General features: G+C 45.0%; 1 long non-coding RNA gene across 1 annotated transcript in view; it reads right to left on the bottom strand.

Moving 5' to 3' along the window:
* Positions 1–8,793: 8,793 nt before the first annotated feature.
* LOC143925510 (uncharacterized) overlaps positions 8,794–24,818 on the bottom strand; it is a 56,343-nt gene continuing 40,318 nt past the window's right edge. The window contains exons 2-3 of the long non-coding RNA XR_013262017.1: positions 23,766–23,914; positions 8,794–8,858 (exon numbers count right to left, since the gene is read on the bottom strand). This is a non-coding gene — a long non-coding RNA (uncharacterized LOC143925510). The remainder of the gene's footprint in view (positions 8,859–23,765; positions 23,915–24,818) is intronic.

The raw sequence follows: 24,818 nt of genomic DNA, 5'->3' as shown, positions 1-24,818 counted from the left end.
TTCCTTCCACTAAATCACTATACATTGAGAGCATGCTAGTACTTTTTGAGTTGGAACCTGACTTTTGGTTGGCCTGCCCTGGGTTTGTGACATTAATTCAGTGGAACCTGCATTGCCACTATGTGAAAGTCCCCACCTGCACCCTGTCAGCTCTGCAGGGGCCTGCACTTAACAGTAACCTCTGTGAACCCTACCTCTGCTTGTTTAGGACCTCGTAATCAAGGTGGCAACTAACATTATGAGGGAAGTCCTTCCAGGGTTTTTCTTGACTCTGCAGGCCAGAAAAAACATCCTCTCACTATATTGCATGCCTATGAGGTATTATTTAGGCAGGGGACTAGGGGGACTAGTGGGATTGTAGGACAATGACTTTTTTTAACTTTATCTCAGGGTACTTTTCAGCAGAAAAAAACACTTCCACAGATTGTGATAATGGACACTGACACAAATGGGTAAGTCTTTGTAATTCCGTGGACGCAGACAACCCCAAGTGATTTGGTCACAGGTCCAGCCTCACTAACCAGGATGTCCTGAACCAGGTTCACCAAGCATACTAAGTCCAGAAGAGGCATGACTGGGACCTGGTTAGTGATTACATTGCATTCAAATGCCCCCTCACCTGAAATGGGTTGCACAGCACAAGCTTCCTTTGCACAGAAAGAAAGCCTGCTCATATTGCATAGGCTCCTCTGGCCATGGGCATTGTGCCCTAGTTTGTTCCCAGTTATGACACTTCCAGCATTGAATGGCACTCACCCTGAGGTTGATATTTCACTGGATTCCTGTAGGCTGATCATAGGACTCTGTAATGTGTTTTTCCCAATTCCCAGGCATTTATTGCCAAGTGCTTTATCTGTTTCGGAGACGTACTGTTTCTTTGTTGATGTGTATCTTTCAACCATTTCAACCAGTTGATTAGGAGATTTCAGGTCTCTGCGACATACCCATTGTTGGAGGTCAGCTTGCAAAGACCAAAGGTACCAATCCATCATGACCGTCTCTAACATTTGAGGTCCAGTCAAGGACTCAGTCTGCTGCCACTTAGTGACCAACTGTATGAGAATGTGCATTTCTGATTGTGTCAGCTGATCAGATTTGGTAGCTCCAACAGTGCACCCACTGCACTTTTTTCTGAAAGACAATATCACACCCAGATCAGTTAGAATCTCAAGTTTCAGTTGTTCATAGAATGTAGCATCCTCAGGAGTGAGGTCACAGTACTTCTTTTAGGGGTTCCTGATATGAAAAGAGGAATTAAGCCGACTGACCCATTTTTTACAGGGCCACCCACCCTTCTGCGGTTCTCTCAAACTTCATTAGATATACCTCCACATCTTTTGCAGGTATCAGTTTTTTGTAAGAAATGACTTGCTGTGGTGGTTTCCAGGTTGCCAAGGGCAACAACCATTGACTTGTACACCTTTGAGAAAGTAATTCTACTGCCGCAGTCAAAGTTTTAAATTGTATGGCTGTGGTCTTCTGCATTGTAGCTATATGGACCCCCATGTTCCTTTTGCTGAGCTTTCATACCTTTCCCGAGTGTTACATTGGCCGAGAATTGTTTTGCATTAGCCTGCTGCTGTGCAGCATTGGCCACTGGCAATTCTTTCAATATTTCTTTTATTTCTAGGTCAAAGAGGATATTGGCCCTTTAATTTTTAATGCATGTCCCATACATTCTAGCACCAATTGGGATGTTTGGGGGAGTACTTTTGCAAAAAAATAAAAAATAAATACATCTATTTTCAAATAGCAAAATGTGTATTATTTTTTTTTTTCATTTGAGCCTGCAAAGTATTGCAAGTGCAATCCACTGATCCACTCTGGCTCCTGCAAACTCTTCCTCCAGCCCAGGCCTGTACACAAGGCATAGACCTTCATCTATTGAGCTGGAGGAAGTATCAATAAACTACAAATGTGATCATGTCACCACAATTGTGCTCCTTTTAGAAATACAGTCCCTCTGCCTCAGTGTCAGATAGGACTTTTAGGGCTTGTTTACACCTGCAGCAGTCACTGAAAAGCAGTCGCAGAGACTGTCCTTTCTTTCGGTGAATAGAAAGAAGTTTAAAATAGAATAATTTGTTAATTGTAAGTGTCATCATGTGTGGTCTTTGCCATATTCAGTATGTTGGCAGGACCACAAGGCGCCTTTGAGATCGTTTCAGTGAGCACCCGTATAGTATAGAGAAAAACCATTCAATGAATGCAGTACGGCACTTCAATAATCATCTTGCGGGGGGGACATGTCAGTGGTATGGACACCAGAGGGGGGGGATGTCTTTTGTCTGTTATGCAAAAGGTAGGTATTCTGGATATTAAAACTTAAAACCTGTACACCTAATGGGCTCAATTTCAAATAGGATGTCAGACAGTTTTATAAATGAGCCCTGGGATGCCTTCCTTCTGCATGAACTGGTGTTGAAATTCCATCCGAAATGTTTATATTGTAACCAAAAGTTTATTTATTTGTGAGATGGATTGAGTAATTTTACCTAAGAATAATTTTGTATACATTTTTAGTGATATTTGTATTTTTTAGCTTTATTTAGATTGTCTGTTTTTTACATCTCAATTGATATGTAGTATGATTGTCAGGGGGGAATTAGCGGTGTACTCTCAGGTCAATCAACAGACAAGTATGGTATGTGGTAGCTATTTAGGGATCATACTTGCGATTCCCTGTTTGTTATGAATAAGCACTAGCATATGCGTAAAAATGTATTTACAGCTGCAGCATTACTCTATGTCTCATGTGCTGCCTTCATTTAATAATTGTATGGAATTGATAATTGTAGCATTTTCACAGCGCTGTTCAGCCAACTTCTCTTACCCAGGCATGTTACAGTGGCGAGCAACCACCAGGAGGAGGATGTAGGCGACAATCTCATCTGGAGCGGTGTAACCTCTTTCCCAGACATCTGTGAGATTGCTGAGCTCCCTTATGGGGATCCAACAGCCTAGGGTGAAAGCCTGCAGGGAATATAGCTGTCCTTGTGCAGAAAGCGATCACACCCAATGTTTATTGAGATGATCCGAACAATCCTATACAATGTGTTCTCTGGATTCTCGTATATTCATTACAAGAAATGTTTTAACCCCAAAAAGATAGGAAAGTGATGTCAGCAGTGGTTCCTGAATGTAAAAGAGAGGCTGAGAAGTGGATTCTTCATACATTTTACATTTATAGCTCATGGAATATTTGAATCTTGAGGATGGTGTATAAAACACATAATTACATTCCAGGGTGGACCTTTATTCCTTCCCACGCAATAAGTCTCACGTATCCTGTGCGCCAACATACGTATGTAGCGGCCATAACCCGTTGCAGGGTGGCCTTAACTTAATGGGCTTACCGGTTACCTTCTTGTGGCCTGCTCTTCCACGTCTAGGGGTTCCCAGAGTTGATACCCAACGACTTGAACATTGACACAGATGAAGTCCTCTTTAAAAGATTTTATTTTGCAGTAAGAACTCTCAATTAACACAGTCTCTTAGGGAACAGAGGGCACAGGTGGAGAACTCAGGCACCTTGAACTGCAGGTCTAGCAAAGTCTCTATTTCCACCTAGAGAGTAGCCACTCGCAGCTGGGTACTTCAAGGCTGAACAGATCTCTAGCCAGAGATCATGGCAGTCAGCACATTGACTCAAACTTGATCAATCAACTAAGGGTGAACAGGAACCTTTTTCCGCCATACCTGGAACGTTTCCAGTCTCCTCAATGGTACTGGAAAAGTGTGAATTCACCAATGTCCTTCCCAACTCAGTAACCAGGCGCTTCTCGGGATACCACTTGCCAGCCCTCCTCCGAAGAGTCCTCCCCCCGGTCACTTCCACAAGCTGTGGTGTCCCTCCAAGACGAGAGCACACCCGGACACTTTGAATCCTCCCTCAGTTACTGCGCCTCGGACCAGCAGGTTCCGAGACTCGGGAACGGACGGATCCCTACCCCAGACCAGGCAGGTCCCTCAGGGGCCACTAACAGGAAAATGTTGCGGGATGTCGAACACTCCATGACCGGGACCCCTCACGGGGCTACCCCGGTCCTGGAACCAGAACAGACCACACGGGTCTCATGACCCACACTGCTTAAGTACCCCCTTCCCAGACTCCTCAGCAGGCCCCGGCACTCCCACTGATTGGCACTGAGAAGGCCGATACCCAAACATCCAACCAGACCTGGTTCTGGCCTGTCATGTGCATCTCACCGCCCACATGACCAGGCAGAACTTCTAAACACAGCCTGGCCAGACTGCTGTTAAGGTCGACCTACATAATCAACCCTCAGAACCTTTACTGTTCTGAGGCAAAAACAAAATGTACATGCGTATGACATTTTGTCCAAAATGTCATCTGCTACACGTATATAGCACTTCCAGGGAAACAGCAACCTCCAGAGGCCCTCTTCTGAGTCAACTGCTTGTTTTGGACTTGGAGGGTGTTTTTTTTTTTCAATTGAGTATAGCATATTTTTGCTAGTACTGCAAATACATTTATACTTCAATCTATAAATTATGAGAATTACAGCACCAAAAACTGTGTCACGCTGTCTGCTGCTGATATAATAAAAAATAAGCCTTTTTTATCTTTACGAAACAAATTACTGTTTTTCTGAACACACAAAAAGATTATATTTTTAGGCCAATTTAATATTTTTCATAGTTGACTCAAATATCAGCTGATTCCTGCAAAAAAAAAAAAATCATGGGTCATGGGTGGTCCTGCAGGCACCACCCAGCTCAGCAATAGTTGATTTAAAAATTAACTAACTTGGATGGGAAATTAATCAGCCAAACAGTGACTACATGTTATCACATGCTGCAGATGCTGAATATAATAGCTAGCAATAGAGATTCTGCATGTAGAATAAGAAAAGGCAAAATCTATTTGGGTAAAAATCCTCATGGAAATGTTTCCAGCTATGTACATGTGTAAACAGCTGGATAAGTTTGTCACAGGGATTTTACACAAAGCACTTTTACCTTTCCATTATTTGGTAAGCGTGGTTTCAGTTTAAGCCCTGGTTCACACCAGTACGGCTTTGAACTCACGTTACTTCAGTGCGATTTCAAGGCTGCAAATCAGTACAATTTTTATGTGTGATTTAATTGTGGCTTGTGACTTCATTTAACAGAAATTGCAGAAAAGTAGCGCAGGAACCTTTTTCGGAGACACAACGATTTGATCAATTTTATTGACGCAAATGGGGTGCAACTTGTCATGCGATTTTGAACTGTAAAATCGCATAGCAAATTGTATTAGTGTGAATGAGGACTTAAGTTGAGGGTGCACATATACTGCACTGAACTGAAACTATGAAGATTGAAAGATTGATATTTGGGAACAACTATACACAGAAAAGAACTGATCAATTTTTGGGAAACTTCCTTCTTTGGGGGGAACTTGTTTATATTTAAATATATATACTGTATATATATACACACACACGCACACACAACGTTGTTGTGTTACATTGTGAGACTATTCTACTGTGTTACTTTTTGTATATAGGATTATTTGGTATTATCGTTCTCCATGGTGAAAGCATAATCCATACTTTTAGATGTCACAATTTTTTATTGTTCACAAACCGGAGCACTGAAATCCATTCATCCCCATCGAACCTTAGCTATATTATTTCCATCGTCTCAGCTCAGGGTGAGGTTGGGGACACACTTTGTCGTATGGGCACCAGAGGACATTGCCCTGGCAGTGCCAGCACTTTGAAGTTCAGGCTTGTCAAATTTAGATAAAAGAATGGACCTAATTGAGAGAACTAAATCTTCAAGGGGCCACATTATTCCCACTGAGGGCCACATCTACGTACCGTAATATTAGTTTAATACTATAGGAAAAATAGCAACTTCTAAAACATTTTTCGAAGTATTTCACTGCAAAACTGTGTGGGGCTGCAAGGAAGGAGTAAGAGGGCCACACGTTTGACCTGCTTGCTCTTGCTCATTCTCCATAGGAATATGTAGAGAATTTACTTGGGAAGCTGACAACTGTAGTCATGCTGGCAATCATTCTTGGAAGAAAAGGGTCCCAGGCAGCTTAAGATCTAATGAGGTCCCAAACCCTAACCCACCCAAAAGAGAGCTTGACTTTTCTGAATTACTGTTTAGGTACACAAAAGGGCTGCTGTTTTGGCAATATTTTACAGGGAACCTGTAAGGGCTGGTTGATTCTGCTTGCCTCTTGATGATTGTTCTAGAAATAGTGTAAGAGGGTTACTCGCTGGATTATAAATATTTATCTAAACTTAGCCCATCCCTGAAAAGCTGTCCCAGAAGAAGTGGCTGGGGAGAAGATAAATGTTGGGTATCTGAGGGGGATCTGATCAGGACTCTCTTTCTTTGAGCCTCTGCCCTTGGTAGGCAGCCTGTGTTACCGAAGAGCTGTTGTAATCAGCATAGGCTTATGGCATAGGATATTTCTGGTGGACACTACCTTAGGAAGCTGGGCAGGAGAAGGCTCCCTTTCACTAAAAAGTGCCACAGGGAAGCCGATTAGGGAGCTTTTGCCTGGAACTCCAGGTGTGCCTGTGCTATGAGTTTTAGACACCAGAGGTTGCTACAAGGACTGTGACTGTTCTTACAGAGTCTCAGCCTAGCTGGCTGTGCCCTCTACCTCCAGCAATAGTAAGGCTGCTACTGAACGACTCTGCTTGAGTATCTGTCCTCTAATGCCTGGATGTGCTTTGGAGCATACTGCACCCTCCTTCATCTACCCACTAGAATTTTAGTGAATGAATGAATGAATGAAATACTTGTATCGCGCACAATGCGAACTGAATCGCCTCTAGGCGCTGTGGCGAGCTTTGATCATCTGCTAAAAGAGTTTTTTCCTAAAAGCCAGGTGATTTTCTTCCTGGCGGATGTTGATTGGTAGAGCATTCCATAGCCGAGGCCCTTGGACAGCGAATCTCCGATCACCCTTGGATTTATACCGGGCTTTGGGCACGAGGAGGAGGTTTTTGTTGGCTGATTGAAGACTGCGTTTTGGTGTGTAATGATTTATTTTCTCCATTAGGTATTGCGGAGCTTCTCTATGCACGCATTTGTGGGTGAGGCACAGGGTCTTGAACGTGATCCGATTTTTTACGGTTAGCCAATGTCCCAATTATCAGCACAATAAATCTTCAAAAAGGCACCCCTAAACTGAGCCTATGTTTGTCAGTGTGCTTTTCAGACTGGGGCCAGGGCTGGCAACCTTTGAACAGGTAAAGGAGACTTGGGTTATCATCAAGTGGCTCCCTCTGGGGGTGAGAGCTGCACAACTCAATCACCTAGTCAGTACATCTCTTGTAAACACTCCAATATATAACCACAGGATGGGCTACAATTAAAACGCATGAACACCTGTCAACAATTCTGTCCTTAGAAAAACATGATTTTTAACAGATTTTTCTGATCCCCATATTTGTTTTGGGTCAGTGCCTCAGAGTATCAAAGCCAGTTGGTCATAAAAATAGATAGGCAATCAGCATTTTTAGGAGGCCAGAAATTGGTGGTCCCTGTACTTTTGTCATGATAGGTTTACTTAAAGCGGTAGTAAACCCGCTAATGTTTTTTTTTACCACCTGCAAAGCAAAAGGCATAATGAGCTGGTATGCACCGCATACTAGCTCATTATGAAATACTTACCTTAGAACGAGGCCCCGACATCTGGCCCGATCCACGGCGAGGGAGCTTCTTCCGGGTATCGCGGCTCCGGCGCTGTGAGTGGCCGGAGCCGCGATATCGTCACTCCCGCGCATGCGCACGGGAGATTTCATCCCGGCCGGTTGGCCACTGCCGGATTTTCAGCCGAGAATCCCCCTTGTGCGCATGCGCCGCTGCAGTCAGCGGCGCATACCGAGGGGAATATCTCCTTAACCGTACAGGTTTAGGAGATATTTTTTTTACCTACAGGTAAGCCTTATTATAGGCTTTCCTGTAGGTAAAAGTGAAAAAAAAAGAGTATACAACCACTTTAAAACACCAGAAATTGCCAGCATCTAAGAGGAATGCAGTACGATTAACACTGAGTATACCTGCAATGTGATGCATTAATGAAGAGCCTGACATTTTCATTATACTACACTAAGCATTTGGTTTGGCTGATATTTCTGCAAGCTGAATTGTTGAAATGCTCTCAAGCCACCAGACAATTAGGAAATCAATTTCGAAAATTGAAGATTTTACCAAGCTGTAGATTCGCAAAGGTTGTCACAAACAGGAAATGCTCATATTGTCCAATCTAATTTAAAATAAGCATCTTAGACCCTGCATGTGGTTTGCATCTTTCATTTAGCCTGAACTAGGCACCTACGCCTACACACAGCAGTCCTCTGGTGTTGTAATCACACTTCTCTTGCATCTTTATAGAACGAAGGACATTTACTTTGAAATTCAGTCTTTCCATTACACAGTTTGTTTCCCCCAAATCAGTGCACTGGTTTAAAGGGGTCTTTAAAACGTAAGAACTAATTCAGAATCGTATATTTCACCCTGTGACATCTTTTTTTCTTAACAGGAAGTTTTAAACTGAATTTGTCAAATGCAAGACTTGATCAAGGTGTACTAGAGTGGTTTGAAACAAAGCAGGAATGACTTTTACTTTTCTGTGCAATAGTTTTTTTTATTGGGTTTTTAAGAGAATGACAAGCTTCAAGCTTGCCCACTCAGGGAGACAAATCACTTACACAGACAGTTGAACAAATAGTGTAGCAAGACAAACTCAATTAGGTTTAACTGCTATGATTTTTGGAGCAGTTCAGAGGTGTTCACAATCCTATAGCGGTCCACTGGCCCAGATATCCCGGTTTCATGTTCAACCAGCGAAAGTGGAAAAGGCATGTGAAAGGAAGAATAACCTAGAGAAGAAAGAAAAGTGGAGAAAAAGAAGTTAAATAAGGATCCTCACAGACTCAGGAATGTCTCAGATGTCACACTATAAACAGCCTAACTAACTGGGTGTAGAGAAGGTAGGGAATAATTGGTCCAAGGTTCTCAGATTTTGAGAACTAAACAAATTTCCTTTAGATTTACCAAAACCATATAATATGAGGTTAAACTTAAACACGTTTGAATTGTATGTAATCAGATAGACCCTTGCACTACACACAGTAGTTGAAGGTAAATTTAAAGGAATAAGACAAGAAAATTCTATAATATGTAGCCAGCTATAGAATGGGAGCCCATTAAAACACTGAACATCTTTTCATTTATCAACAGCTAAGATGCAAATTTTTGTTGGTAAGTGAAAATGTCCGAGATAGCACAATTTAGTAGGGCCAATTTGGCCTCTTTGAGAATTGTCAGATGAAATGAAGAATATAACAAGTAGAAGACCTCGGAAAAAAATCCAGTCATAGAAGGGCAAGATCACCAGATATATAAAACTTCCCCTTGCTGGCCACAAATCACTGTATCTGGGATTTGCCTGGGCTATACAAGCAGGAGCCCAATGCGACCTAGCTGATTCAAGGGTCATAGTATTAAAAGAACATTTCACTAAAGTCAACCAGGCCTTATTCCAATCCTCTAGATTTATTGAGGTTGTTAAATCTCGTTCCCACTGTACCACATAAGAGAGAGGTGCTGAGGGTGCTCGATTATTGAAGGAGGCATAAAGAGTCAAGAGTAGGCCAGGAAATGCTGACATACATGTTCAAAGCTCATTTTTATGAAATGGATGTGTTGAGGTTTGATGGAGAGATGTTATCTAGTGTCAGAGTTACATAGTTACATAGTATAGTTACATAGGCGAGGTTTAAAAAAGACACAAGTCCATCAAGTCCAACCTATGTGTGTGATTTTATGTCAGTAATACATTGTATATACCTGTATGTTGTGGTCATTCAGGTGCTTATCTAATAGTTTTTTTGAAATTATCAATGCTCTCCGCTAAAACCACTGCCTGTAGAAGGGAATTAGACATCCTAACCCCTCTTACAGTGAAGAACCATCTACGCAGTTTAAGGTTAAACTGCTTTTCTTCTAATTTTAGTGAATGGCTGCATGTCTTATTAAATTCCCTTACACTGAAAAGTTTTATCCCTATCATTGGGTCACCAGTACGGTATTTGTACATTGAAATCATATCCCCTCTCAAGCGTCTCTTCTCCATAGAGAATAAATTAAGTCCTCCTAACCTTTCCTCATAACTAGGGATGGGCCAAACATCCAGAACATGCGAACGGACCGAAAGTTTGCTCTAACATTCGAACACTGTTAATGTCTATGGGACTTGAACGTGAGAAATCAAAAGTGTGAATTTTAAAGGCTAATATGCAACTTATTGTCCTAAAAAGGGTTTGGGGACCCGGGTGCTGCCCCAGGGGACATGTATCAATTGAAAAAAAGTTTTAAAAACTGAAGCTTTTTCGGTAGCAATGATTTTAATGATGCTTAAAGTAAAAAAATAAAAGTGAAATATTCCTTTAAATATCGTACCTGGTGGGTGTCAATAGTATGCCTGTAAAGTGGCACATGTTTCCCGTGCTTAGAGAAAGTGTGCTCTAACATTCGAACACTGTTAATGTCTATGGGACTTGAATGAGAGAAATCAAAAGTGTGAATTTTAATGGCTAATATGCAAGTTATTGTCATAAAAAGGGTTTGGGGACCCGGGTGCTGCCCCAGGGGACATGTATCAATTGAAAAAAAGTTTTAAAAACTGAAGCTTTTTCGGGGAGCAATGATTTTAATGATGCTTAAAGTGAAAAAATAAAAGTGAAATATTCCTTTAAATATCGTAGCTGGTGGGTGTCAATAGTATGCCTGTAAAGTGGCACATGTTTTCCGTGCTTAGAACAGTCCCTGCACAAAATGACATTTCTAAAGGAATAAACGTCATTTAAAACTGCTTGAGGCTTTGATGTAATGTCGGGTCCCGGCAATATGGATGAAAATCAGTGAGATAAATGACATGGGTGCTCCCCCAGCCCATTACCAGGCCCTTTGGGTCTTGTATGTTTATTAAGGGGAACCCCGCACCCAAATTAAAAAAAGAAAAGGCGTTGGAACCCCAGGCCCTATATACCCTGAACTGCAGTATACAGGTGATGAAAACAAGACAGGGACTGTAGGTTTGTTCTTATATAGAATCTGTTTGTAATTTGGAACGGGTACATTTTGTAAGTGTAGCTCCAGCCAAAAAATCTATTTTAAAGCTTTTTGGAAAACCATAGGGAAGAGTTATCACCACTGTAACATTTGTTTTGCTGTCTGTGCCCCTGTTCAGAATATTTCACCTCACTTTCTGTCCCAAAGACAATTGGATTTAGAAAATTTGGGGTTTTTAATGCCGCGTACACATGTATCAGACTATCCAGCGGACTTAGTCTGGCGGACTGTCTGCCGGACTTTCCGAACGAGCTACCAGCCCACACACGGCACTTTTGCAACGGACTAGGTACGGCGGACTAAGTCCGCCAGACTATCCGCCGTACTTTTGAAATGAACGGACTCGCCCACACACACGGAGGAAAGTCCGCTTATTTTGAGCGCAGCTCCAGGTAGCCGGAACCAGCGAAGGAAGCGTCGCTGGCACCGCCACCTGGTATGGACTTAAAGGGGAATCCCTACGCTGAAAAAACCGTGTGGGGTCACCCCAGGTCCATATCAGATCCTTATCCGAGCACGCTACCCGGCCGGCCAGGAAAGGGGGTGGGGACGAGCGAGCACCCCCCCACTCCTGAGCCGTACCAGGCCGCGTGCCCTCAACATGGGGGGTACAATGTGCCCCTACCCATTCACCTGTGAAAAAAAAAAAAAAAAAACCCACAACACACAAGGGTTAAAATAGTTTATTGCACAGCTCCAGGGGTCTTCTTCCGTCTTCGGGGGTCTTCTCGCCGGACTCCTCCGCTATCTTCTGCTAGCTCTTTTACTAGCGGAGGAGCCCGACTTACTTCTTCGCCGCCGCCCTCTTCTTCCGACTTTGGGGGTCTTGTCCCCCTCTTCGGTTCTTCTTGCCGGGCCACCGCGCCTTCTTCTAGCTCTTTTACAAGCGGTGGCCCGGTCTTCTGTCACCGCTGCCGCTGCCGCCATCTTCTGTTCTTCTGTTCTTCTCTTCTGGAGATGTTGCCTCATCGCTGTCTCCGATCACTATGACAGGACACGCGGTGTGCGGCGACTTATATAGGGACATCACCAAATGATGTCCCCGCCCAATATGATGTCACAGCACCAGCATCCTCTGGCACCCCCCCATGTTGAGGGCACGCGGCCTGGTATGGCTCAGGAGGGGGGCCGCTCGCTCGTCCCCACCCCCTTTCCTGGCTGGCCAGGTAGCGTGCTCAGATAAGGGTTTGATATGGACCTGGGGGGGACCCCCACTCCATTTTTTCAGCGTAGGCATTCCCCTTTAAGTCCATACCAGGTGACGGGGCCAGCGACGCCTCCTTCGCTGGTCCCGGCTACCTGGAACCATGCTCAAAATGAGCGGACTTTTCTCCGGGCGGAAAAAGTCCGTTCATTTCAAAAGTACGGCGTACTAGCACACACACGGCCATACTGTCCGCCAAAATGCAAGTCCGACTCTGGGTAAAAAAAGTCCGCTGGAGCCTACACACGGGCCTATACACGCCGGACTTTTCCACCGAATTGTTTGATCGTGTGTACGCGGCATAAGGGAAACAAGGATTGGTGATAAATCAGTGGAGGAGACACCTTTTTCCCATATTAACTCTTACAGGAGAGAATTTCCCTTCCTAGGAGTAGATTTTCTCTCACTTCCTGTTGTCTCCCTCCGTTTGTAAGTCAGATTTTTTTAAATAGGGGACCGCCTGTATATAGTATACAGCCTGCCCTATACATTCTGCAGAAAATTGGGCCTTAGGTGTTGGTGGTACCAGAACACTGTAACCCCTCACAGTTACTCTTGGTGGGTGCTGGAATGGGCCCTGCTGTGAAATATTATATCAAGAATTGTAATTACATGCCTCTGTTAAACGGGTGCAGAAAAATTGGGCCTTAGGCAGTGGTGGTGGTGGTGGTGGAACAACACTGTAAAGCCTCACAGATACTTTTGTTGTTCGCAGGAACAGGCCCCGCTGTGAAATATTAAATCAAAATTGTAATTACATGCCCCTGATAAACAGGGGCAGAAAAATTGGGCCTTAGCTGCTGGTGGTGGTGCCCAGAACCAAAAATGTTCTTAGAAGCTATCAACATGAACATTGAGGAGGAATTGGATAGTCACTCAGCATAACAGGATAGTCACTCAGCATCAGCATAGGCAGTATTGAAGGGATATCACATTGATTCATTTTTATGAAGGTGAGCTGATCAACCGAGTTGGTGGACAGGCGCACTTTGTGATCGATTACAAAGCCTCCAGCAGCACTGAATGTGCGTTCCGAAAGAACACTGGATGCAGGATAGGCCAATAGTTCAATTGCATACTGTGCAAGCTCTGGCCAGTGATCCATCCTCAAGACCCAGTAACCCAGTGGATTTTTGGTTGGAAAGGTCTCCAAGTCGGATCTTGCCCTTAGGTATTCCTGCACCATGTACAACAGATGCTGGTGATGGTTGCTGGAACCGATCAGACCTTGGGGCTGTGGACTAAAAATTGTCTGAACGCATCGGTCAGACAGCCACCTTCTCCACCGTTCCTTCTGTGACTGACCAAAGCCTCAGGAGCACGTTGTCCAGGAATACCAGGAAATTGTAACCTCCCAGGCTCTGGAAACGCATTGCACAAACTTTTCTGCAAGGGCTCCCAAAGATGTTTCATCCTCTGTTCCCTCTGCAATGGCTGGATAAGTTCCACCACCTTACCCTTGTAACGTGGATCAAGCGGTTGCCAGTCAGATACCTCTCCTTGATACCATGAATCTGAGGGTCCCTTCGCAGGCTTTGCAGGATCAGGGAGGCCATGCAGCATAGGTTTGCTGAGAGATTCGGTCCGGAGTCCTCTGGGTCACTAAGGACGACATGATCCGCAGCCATCTCCTTTCAGCCACATACAAGTCCATGGGTTTCTGAGGACTGAAAACGATCCCTTGAAGACTGCTGCTGATGCTGGGAGTAATTCAATCAGACAGTCATATGGCCGATGTGGTGGTAGAAAATCAGCTTTTTTCTTGTCAAAGACATCCAAGAACTTCTGGTAGGCTGGTAGTGCACTCTGGTTATTGGCAAGTACAGGTTGAACTGTCAGGCAACTGGTAGCATCTCTGGATTCGGGAACAAGGCAGTGCTGTAGGCAGTAGGGAAAGGAAAAAATTTCTCTCTTGATCCAGTTTATCTGGGTATTATGCGCTTGGAGCCAAGGAGTACCCAGCATGACTGGGAATATAGACGAACGCAGGACGTCAAAGCTTATGAATTCCTGATGGCCATCAGGAGTAGTAACAAAGAGAGGAGCAGTCTCTTGTGTAAAGGGACTAGGCAGGGTACCATCAGCCAGGAGACCTTCCAACCTACATTTCTTGTGGAGCAAGGGTAGACCAAGTTTCCTTGCCAAGTTCAAGTCCAGAAAACAGCTGCACGCCCCAGAATCAACTATGGCCTTAAGCCAAACCCCCTCTTCAGCCAACTGTAACGTGATGGGAAGGGTAAGTTGAGAAGGGGATGTTCCAGAAACCTGGAAGTACACAGGGGTGTAATTGAGTGGGCCTTATAGGACAATTGCACAGAAAGTGTCAATTTCTTCCACAATAGAGGCATAGATTGGCTTGATGCTGATGGGGGTTTTCTTCAGGGGTCAGTGCAGATCGCACCAGACCAATGGGCATAGCACCAATTCCCAGGGTAGATGTACTGGAGGTCTGTAATCGTTCGGCCTGTCGCTCCCGTAGGAGTCTATCCAACTGGATGGCCAATTGAATGAGGCCCTCAAGAGTAGTAGGGATACCACTCCTGACCAACTCATCCTTGAGGAATTCAGAAAGTCCTACGCAGAACTGAAGTTTTAAAGCAGCCTCATTCCAGCCTGTATCTGCAGACCACAGACGGAAGTCCACAGTACAGTCCTCCACCGGCCGCCGTCCCTGCCGTAGAGAAACTAGTGGTGGCCGTATGCTGAGGATCTTCATAGAGCTGCGTCATAGCTGCAAAGAATGTATCCACTGTGCTAATAACTGGGTCTTTCCATTCCCATAAACTGTGGGCCCATGCCTGGGGTTCATTGAACAAGAGAAATGAGGAACCCAACTTTGACAATCTCAGTGGAAAAAGTCTGGGGCTGCAGGGCCAGATATAGTAAGCAGGCACTCTTAAAGCATCTGAACTTCTGTCGATCTCCGGAGAATCGTGCAGGGGTTGGTACTCGTGGTTCTGGAGGCAGAGTCACCACTGTAGGTTGTGAGGCTAGTGGAAGATGGACCTGAGCCTGTAGAAGAAGATGGTACCATTACATTTTGCAGCCTACCCTCTAACTGGAGGTATCCTTCCTGTAGTCTTTGGATTACTTGATTAAGTGTAGTGGCCTGTTGGCACAAAGCGTCTATTGGGGACGCACCTCTGCTGTCCTCAGACATGGCTGGATTATACTGTCAAGTCCTGAGTGCAAGTCCTGGGTGCAAGGCCTGATTACTGAGAAGGCGCCCCTTGCCGCTAAGCGAAACATACCCCTGGGAGTGAGACAGGGAGTATGATGCCCAAAGGAGCACGGATTGCCAAGTGCTGCTGCTGGGTCGCTGGTTAGTAGAGGGCAGCTGGGGTGCTGGATAAGCTGATTGGGCAACTGTGCGAGGAGAGATTCTAGGCCAACCATGAACAGTCAGTAGCCAGGCCAGGGGTCATACATAGCAGGATCAGTCCGAGATGAGGTACGGCAGGATAAACCAGGAAGCGTGACGATAGCCAGGCCAGGAGTCAAACACCATGCGGTCAAACAAGGTGCAGGTGGGTGGGGGGCGTGGCCACCGCGCGCTGGTGTATGGACGCTTGAGCAGTGAGCTCCGCTCCAGCAACGGGCCCTGAACAACACAGACGTGACAATTAGCAATTCCACCTGCACTATAGGTGACCGGAGATCCCGCAGAACCGGACGGTATGTCTCGCAAGCGAAAAGACGCAGCCAAACCGAAGAAATTGGTTGATTTCTTCAGGCCCGCGGACCGCGGCCTGCGGCAAGATGGCGCTGGCGGAGGAGCCTCGCCACCATCTCCCTCATGCAGCTCCCGATCGGCAGCATCTAGCCCTGAAGCCACTAGTGCACCGTCTGGACGCTCCCCAGTGGCATCTACACCGAACTCCTGCAGCCCTGTGAAGTCTAAACCGCGGCTAGAGGAAGACTACAGACAGGTGAGCACAGAGCAGGAATCATTGGAGGACACACGAGAACTGGCAGACCCTTTTAATGCTTTCCCCACTGCTGATAAACCTGTATCAGACACCATGCTTAAGGAGATGTTGCTCTCCCTCCGCACTTCCATGCATGCAGACATGTTGAAATGTGTCAGCACTTTTAAAACTGAAGTAGGGGAGGTGAGTGGCAGAGTTGAGCATATAGAGACTAAAATGGGGGAATTTGCAACCTCACATAATACATTGATTGACGCCTTTCATGAGCAAGCGGATGAAATCGCATGGCTAAGGGGTAAAATCGCAGACCTTGGGGATAGGTCGAGAAGGAATAATATTAAGCTACGAGGAGTCCCTGAGACCATCCTCCCTGCGCATTTACAACAATATGCTAAGGAACTCATGTGTGCATTTCTACCCTCTACAGACGAAGCGGAGATGCAGGTAGATCGCATCCACAGGCTGCCAGATAACATACCCCGAGATGTACTAATGAGAGTGCACTTTTTTCAAACTAAAGAGAAGCTTATGATGGCGTTTCGCAAGCAGCAGTACCCACCAGAAAAATTCGCCCACATTTAATTATTTGCGGATCTTTCGCAATACACGATGCAAAAGTGGAAGTCGCTAGTGTCTGTGACCAAAGCATTAAGGAATCACAATATTCCGTATAGATGGGGTTACCCAGTGAAACTGACTGTTACCCACGAAGACAACACCACTGTGGTGACTAATAATGAGGAAGGCCTGGACCTGCTGCGTTCTCTGGCCATCTTGCCGGTTCACACTGAAGAAGAGTCCTCTTCCGCAAAAGTGGCACACCCTCCAGCAGAATGGCATACAGTGTCGCATAAAAAAAAGAAAAAGGTCAAAAAAAGTAGCCTTTAATTTGCTCGCCTCCGTCACTGAGGGGCAGGTGGAAACACATTAGGTCCATGTCACCCTAAGGAGCACTAGTGCGTTCTTTTTCCCCCCTAGTAATAATGGACGGTTTTTCCGCCCTCTGGTTCTTGTTGAATCCTACTTTTTTATTAATGTTTTGTTTCTTTTTTCTGGACATGACCTTATCCCTCTCCTTCCCCCCTTTTCGTCCATGTTTCCCGTGGTCTGGTCGTCTCCTCCCTCTCTTGGATGCGAGTGCCCTGGAGAATAAACAATCGCAGTCGCCTAGTCGCAGTGCCTCACTACAGGACATTGGCAGTCATTATCCCAGGTGCTGTGAGTATCAATATGTAACTGATAACCATGTCTTTCAAGGTAGTCTCTTTTAACGCCAATGGGCTAAATCACCCTGCAAAGCGCTCTTCTGCCTGGAAGGAAGCTATGAAACTCAGGGCAGATGTCCTTTATATACAAGAAACTCATTTTGAGGCTGACAATCCCCCAAAATTCCAGCATAAAAGTTTTCCACACATGTTCATGGCCTGTGCTCCTAAGAAACAGAGAGGGGTTCTTATTGCTATCAGAGACTCGGTGTCCTTTACCCTGAAAGAATTGCATACTGACCCAGCTGGCCGCTTTTTAATTGTTCAGGGGGAAATCAACAACAGGCCATACACCCTGGTCAACTTATACGCGCCCAACGCTCACCAAATTCGCTTTTTACAGAGACTCTATAGGAGGATTGCGTCTATACGGTGGGGCTCCTTAGTAATCTGTGGAGATCACAACATTACCCTGGATTTTGCCCTGGACTCTACTACTGTAGCTAAAAGACCCCCTCCTAAATTGCAACCCCTTCTACATGCTACAGATGTCTATGATGTATGGAGGTGCCAACACAGCAACGAACGTGACTATACATTTCATTCCTCCAGGCACAACTCGTACTCCCGAATAGACTTGATACTAGTAGATAAACAACTGTTACAGGCGGTGTCCGCATCCACTATACACAACATCACGTGGTCTGATCACGCCCCGGTCTCCATTGTGGTGATGGAAGGGCACACTCCCGGTCCTGCTTATATCTGGAGAGCCAACTCTCGTATCTTCCAAATGTCAGAGCATGCCGAAAGCGTTAGAGCTCACTTGAGAGAATATTTTGATTGTAATGAGGGGTCCGTGGATGATCCGATGGTATTATGGTGCGCCCATAAGGCGTATATTAGAGGGGTACTGATTAAGATTTGTGCAGGAGAGGCGGAGGACGCAAAAGGTTGACCAATTGCTCGCTACTATAAAGACCCTTGAATCTCTCAATAAATCCAATATTAATTCCCAAACGGCCCAGCAGCTCTCCCGGGCTTGCTTCGATCTCAGGCTTCTATTAACTGAGCAGTATGATAAGTACGTTCGTTTACTGAAGTTGTCTCACTACTCCTCAGGGAACAGGGCAGGTAAATTTTTGGCCCAAAGGCTTAGAGGCATTAGGACTAAATCTAGAATACCGTATTTATTGCGGATCCAAGATAACAATAAGATAGTTAATCCGCAGGAGATTGCAGATTCTTTTGCCGATTACTATGCAACATTATATAACTTGGACAGTGATCCAAACACTCCTAATCCGACTGACGAAGCTATACAATCCTTCTTAGATAAAATTCAATTACCATTGCTCTCAGCTGAACAGCTTGCCACCCTTAACGCCCCAGTAACGAAGTCTGAGATTGAGAGGGTCATCGGTACGCTCCCACTGGGGAAATCCCCTGGCCCTGATGGCCTACCGAATGACTATTATAACATTTTTTGCAAGCAATTGTCTCCAACGCTGCAAAAGATCTATGCAGTGGCGGTGTCCTCGGCCTCTTTCCCTAGGGAGATGCTTAAGGTATATGTAGTAACGATCCCGAAACCGGGAAAAGAACCCATTACTCCGGCTAATTTTAGACCGATTTCTCTTCTCAACACAGATATTAAGGTCTATGCTAAAATTCTAGCACTCAGATTGCTTCCGATACTCCCTTCTCTTATCAACCCTGATCAGTCTGGTTTCACTGCAGGCAGGCAGGCATCGGATGCCACAAGAAGGGTCATCAATATCATTCAATACGCAAAGACCTGTCGGGCGCCTTCTCTGCTCCTGTCTTTGGACGCGGAGAAGGCGTTCGACAGGATACATTGGGGGTACATGAGGTAGGTTCTGATGAGGTTTGGTTTTTCGGGCCCCATACTCTCGGCCATCCTGGCACTATATTCCTCACCCTGTGCACAAGTTTATACATCTAGTATGCTGTCATCTGTTTTTAATATATCAAATGGTGCCCCCTGTCTCCCTCCATTTTTAACCTCCTCATTGAGCCTCATTGAGCCACTGGCGGAGAGGGTGAGGTCGGATCCCTCCATCACTGGTTTCACGGTACGGGGCAAGGAGCATGTTTTGAATTTATTTGCCGATGATATCATTTTGTTTTTGACATCCCCAGATACCTCTCTTCGACAGGTTCATCAAACCTTGATGGAGTTTGGTGAGATTTCTTTCTACAAGGTTAATCCCACGAAATCCTTGATCTTGGGATTGGATATCCCCCCTCCCTTAGAGGATGTATTAAAAAAAGGATTCCCTTATAGTTGGAGCAGGGACTATATTACTTACCTGGGTATTAAGGTAACAGCAGATTTAAAGCAATTAGCCCCTACTAATTATTCTTCCCTATTAGCAAAACTTAAAAAAGAATCCGCCCAATTGAATAGAACAGAATTGACCTGGTCAGGGAGACTGGCCACCTTTAAAATGATTATTTTTCCACAAATTTTGTATATGTTCCGCACTCTCCCGATCCCCTTGAGAGATACCCATATAGGAACCTTTAACGCTTTACTTAAGCAGTTTATCTGGAGGAGTAAAAGGCCAAGATGCGCAAAAGCACTACTGGTGAAACACAGATTAGCGGGTGGTATGGGCCTAGTGGATATCCGGGATTATTATAGGGCCTCACTTCTCACACAACTTAAAAACTGGCTTAATCCCTCATCCGAGACACCGTGGGTAGCATTGGAAAAAGTTCTATGCCCGACAGGCTAATTGAAGCTAATGCTTCTCCTGGACGCCTTAAAACCATACTCCGTGCACACCCTTCCTCCCACCATCTAGGCCTCCCTACTGGCTTGGAGAACTCTCCAGAAATTAGCGTCAGAAGGACAGGATGACATGGAGATACCCGTACCTATAAAGACCATCTCATACATTGTTCCAAATCTCTTTGTAGCTAAATGGCATGATAAAGGGATTCGGTTCCTTTCTGACTTATATGCCGAGACTAAGCCCATCTACTTCGACACACTTTGGAGCCGATATGGCCTCCTGCCCTCAGACAAATATACACACTATCAAGTGATGCATTGTTTAGGGTCTGTGCGATCCCACCAAGTATTCATCCCGAAAGAAGCATGGAAGTTTTATAACTCTAGCTCCCTAGCCCGTGGTGGGATCTCCCTTTTTTACAACTTATACTAAAATAAATTAGAATTTACAAAGTCTCACCCCTACGTGATGTGGGAAAGAGATCTGAACACCACATTCACGATCCAACAATGGAAAGAGGCTTTCCGAGCTATTTACATTTCCTCTAAATCCGTCAATCACTGGGAATTATCATAAAAAATTGCCCTGAGATGGTATCTCACACCTTATAAAATCTCTAAGTTTGACCGTGGGGGGTCCCCGTTGTGCTGGAGACGATGTGGAGATATTGGAAACCTATACCATATGCTTTGGAGTTGTAGGAGCTTGACTAGCTTCTGGAACTCCTTGTTCCGCATCGTCTCCAGTATCTCGGGAATTATTACAAGGCCTAATCCCTCCCTAGCTATATTGAACGTGGGGATAAATAATTTTCCCCCGGAATTCAGAGTAGTGATTACACATACAGTGGTGTGAAAAAGTGTTTGCCCCCTTCCTCATTTCCTGTTCCTTTGCATGTTTGTCACACTTAAGTGTTTCGGAACATCAAACCAATTTAAACAATAGTCAAGGACAACACAAGTAAACACAAAATGCAATTTGTAAATGAAGGTGTTTATTATTAAAGGTGAAAAAAAATCCAAACCATCATGGCCCTGTGTGAAAAAGTGATTGCCCCCTAAACCTAATAACTGGTTGGGCCACCCTTAGCAGCAACAACTGCAACCAAGCATTTGCGATAACGTGCAATGAGGCTTTTACAGCGTCCTGGAGGAATTTTGGCCCACTCATCTTTGCAAAATTGTCCTAATTCAGTTACATTAGAGGGTTTTCGAGCATGAACGGCCTTTTTAAGGTCATACCACAACATCTCAATAGGATTCAGGTCAGGACTTTGGCTAGGCCACTCCAAAGTCTTCATTTTGTTTTTCTTCAGCCATTCGGTGGTGGACTTGCTGGTGTGTTTAGGATCATTGTCCTGCTGCAGAACCCAAGTTCGTTTCAGCTTGAGTACACGAACAGATGGTCGGACATTCTCCTTCAGGATCTCTTGGTAGACAGCAGAATTCATAGTTCCTTTTATCACGGCAAGTCTTCCAGGTCCTGAAGCAGCAAAACAGCCCCAGACCATCACACTACCACCACCATATTTTACTGTTGGTATAATGTTCTTTTTATGAAATGCAGTGTTCCTTCTACGCCAGATATACTTGGACACACACCTTCCAAAGAGTTCCACTTTTGTCTCATCGGTCCACAGAATGCTGTCCCAAAAGTCTTGGGGATCATCAAGATGTGTTGTGGAGAAATTGAGACGAGCTTTGATGTTCTTTTTGCTCAGCAGTGGTTTTCTCCTTGGAACTCTGCCATGCAGGCCATTTTTGCCCAGTCTTTTCCTGATGGTGGAGGCATGAACGCTGACCTTAACTGAGGCAAGTGAGGCCTGCAGTTCCTTGGACGTTGTTGTGGGGTCTTTTGTGACCTCTTGGATGAGTCGTCACTGCGCTCTTGGGGTAATTTTGGGCGGCCGGCCACTCCTGGGAAGGTTCACCACTGTTCCATGTCTTCGCCATTTGTGGATAATGGCTCTCACTGTGGTTTGCTGGATTCCCAAAGCTTTGGAAATGGCTTTATAACCCTTTCCAGACTGATAGATCTCAATTACTTTCTTTCTCAATTGTTCCTGAATTTCTTTGGGTCTCGGCATGATGTGTAGCTTTTAAGGATCTTCTGGTGGACCTTACTGTGTCAAGCAGCTCCTATTTAAGTGATGCCTTGATTGTGAACAGGTGTGGCAATAATCAGGCCTGGGTGTGGCTAGAGAAATTGAACTCAGGTGTGGACAACCACAGTTATAGTATGTTTTAACAAGGGGGGCAATCACTTTTTCACACATGGCCATGATGGTTTGGATTTTTTTTCACCTTTAATAATAAACACCTTCATTTACAAATTGCATTTTGTGTTTACTTGTGTTGTCCTTGACTATTGTTTAAATTGGTTTGATGTTCCGAAACACTTAAGTGTGACAAACATGCAAAGGAACAGGAAATGAGGAAGGGGGCAAACACTTTTTCACACCACTGTATTCTCTTGGTAGCCCATACACTTATAGCAAAACACTGGAAATCCGACTCTGCTCCAAAAGTGTCTGAAGTCCTGATGACCACCTAAACTCACTTTGTGTATGAAACCCTAGTTGCTAGTAGGCAAGGCAATAGACAGAAGATAGTAGGAAAATGGCAAGCGTGGACAAACTGGTACAAAACTGGTTGATTCTAATATCCATATTTTTTACTGATGCAAACATAGCAGATGGAGGTGACCACTGGACCAATGACCCACCAACCCCCTCTCTCTCCCCCCTCCCTTTCCCCCCCCCCCCTCCTTCCTCCCTCTTTCCCTCCTCTTCCCTCTTGTACCCAATAACTCTCTACTGGGCACAATCAGAGTAAAGAGAATGACGCCTACCAATAATAGGCTTCGGTATGAGTAATGTATAGCTTTGGTTAATAACTTACGATCTCCGGATGGAACCTAATGTGAACTGTATCTAATGCTCGTACTCTGACAAATAACCTATGTACTTTTTCTAACTTAGTGAAATGTACACACCCTTTGTTTTCTCTGTTATGTGTTTGACCTCTTATTTTCTATATTTTCATTTCTTTCTGTATATGTTTTATACAAATTTTTCAATAAAAAAAGAATTGTTAAAAGGTGCAGGTGTGGAGACTCGAGAATAGTCAAGTACAATCTGGGGGTCGATGCAGGCGGACAACAAGAGAGGTCAAGCAAGCCAGGTACTTAACAGGAATCAGATGCAGATAGTAGATACAGGAGACACAGGAAGCTGATGATAATCCAGGAACCTGTATCCATCTGTAGCAGGTTTAAATAGGTCAGAGGGCGCTAACAATTGTCACGTGTGCACCCACCATTGCGCACTGGTGTGCGCCCGTCATCACACGCCTGTGTATGCACATGCACGTGGGGATTTGCCCAGCGTGACCATGACGGGTACTGGTAGGATTGCCAATCCTAGGGCTATTTTCCTGACACAACTTATCACATTGTTGAAGACTCTTCATATTTCTAACACATAGCATGTTCTGTACATACCAATTACAAACAAAAATATATTCTGCTGAGCAAAGGGTAAAGAAAAGATTACCTGCGGTTTTAGTAGTGGAGTGGTCCACAGAGTAGAGCATCAGTCCAGGCAGCAGGCAGGAACATGGACAGCGACAGCGAAACAGGCAACAGGCAGGAATACTGTCCATAGTCAGTATAGGTAGAGATGTCGGACAACCAGACCATGTTCTGGGAACACAGAAAGCCAAAAACAGTTTTTCTCAACTCATAAAATTATTCTCCAGCTGATTTGTTGATCCCCTGGAGTGATGTAACACAGCACATGCGCAAATCGTCTGAGGCATTTTTTGACGGGAGACAGTATTCAACGGGCAGTATTCAAAGCTATGCAAACAGAGAATACACTAAGGCCGCGTACACACGGGCGGACTGTTCGCCCAACTTTGTCCGCTGAATAGTGTTTCAGCGGACAGTCCGCTCGTGTGTGGGCTTCAGCGGACAGTTTCAGCGGACAGTCTGACGAACAAAGTTTTTCGGAATTCCCGTAAGACAGTCCGCTGAAACTTGGTTTGAGCGGACAGTCCGCTCGTGTGTAGGCTTGTTCGTCAAACTAAGTTCCGCGCATGCTCAGAAAGGATTTACACGCCGAAGGTTGCATTGCAGTGTATAGGACGTCGTTTTTCGAGTCCTGTCGTACGTGCCGTTCACGTCATCGCGCACGCTTTCAGCGGACTGTTCGTTCATCGTGTGTGGTCAAGTCCGCTCATGCAAATTTTGAGCGGACTGTTTGTCGGATTGTTTGACAAACTAAGTTGGGTGAACAGTCCGCCCGTGTGTACGCGGCCTTAGAATTGCATTAAACCCACAGCAGGGAACTCCTTTATTTATTTTGACAGTTGCCATTTCCCCAGATGGGTTAGCAATTTTCCACGTAGCCAATTTTGTCTTATCCGCAGAAATTGTACTAGGGACACAGATTCTGATATTCATGGCCAACTCCTCTCACAGAAATTTCTCGATAAGTTACCCTACTTCTCTAATAGATGAGACCTTTGACCAGTGGCGTAACTAGAACCCTCAGGGCCCCGATGCAAGAAACCATTGAGGCCCCCCTTCCCCCCGACCTCTGGAC

This window comes from Lithobates pipiens, unplaced genomic scaffold (assembly GCF_037356315.1).
Source record: "Lithobates pipiens isolate NorthernLeopardFrog02 unplaced genomic scaffold, aLitPip1_a1.2 Scaffold_22, whole genome shotgun sequence".
NCBI lineage: Eukaryota > Metazoa > Chordata > Amphibia > Anura > Ranidae > Lithobates > Lithobates pipiens.
The sequence above is the reverse complement of the archived record's forward strand: the minus strand, read 5'-3'. Positions and strand labels throughout refer to the sequence as shown.